Consider the following 1,022-nt stretch of genomic DNA (forward strand, 5'->3'; position numbering starts at 1 on the left):
GAACTTTTAGAAACAAATCTAAAATGCAGATATAATTTTCAAATGAATTTTTTAACCTCTTAACAATAACATTTCATTAATTAGAGAATACAATGGTTCAATATTTAATCTTTTACTCTAACTGATAATTAACATATTCTAGTTTTTTTTTCTCATTTAAATATTAAAATTTTGCTTCAAATTTTGATTTTAAATTCCATCTTCAAAATTCAGGACACTGATTTTCAGATCCTAGCAAAATAGGTTAAAATTGTGATAAATAAAATATAAATCATATTCTCTTTAAAAGTACGAGTTTGGAAAAATCTTTCTATGGTCAGTATTACCATTCACTATTTTAAATATTTTATTTATATCTTAAGCTATTCTAATCATAATTATATTCTATCCTAATCTTACGTGAACTATCTATAGCTTAACAATTTAAAAAATAATATTAATATAAAATATAAAACATCTTTATAGTATTAGTTTGTTAAGATAAAAAAATTATACGTAGCTAACATATTATAATACATAAATTATTACAAAAAAAGCTAAATTTTTATAAAATTGCACAAAATACCCAGAAAAGTTCAAAATTATAAAAATTATCTAAATGTCCAAAAACTTAAATTAACAAACATAAATTCAAGAAATTAATAGCAGCGAAGAATTTAAAATTTACGATTAACACCTCAATGTCTCAAAAATTATAGAAACACCCTTAGAATTTCAAATTACAAATAAGCACCTAAAATTTTAAAATTTTAAAACTTACAAACAGCATAGATGAATTCAATTGATTACCATAATGTACTTGAAAATTTCTAACATTTCAAAACTTAAAATAACAAACATAAAATTAAGAAATTAACAATATCCTCCAAAGAATTTAATTTTTTTAATTAACACCCTTAATGTCCCAAAAATTATAGAAACACCATCAACAGTTTTAATTATAAAAAAAACCCTAAAATTCTAAAAAAATTAAAATTTGCCAACAACAAAAGATGAATTCAATAGATTACTCTCATGCACCT

The sequence above is a fragment of the Asparagus officinalis genome, chromosome 5 (assembly GCF_001876935.1).
Source record: "Asparagus officinalis chromosome 5, Aspof.V1, whole genome shotgun sequence".
NCBI classification, from domain to species: Eukaryota; Viridiplantae; Streptophyta; class Magnoliopsida; order Asparagales; family Asparagaceae; genus Asparagus; species Asparagus officinalis.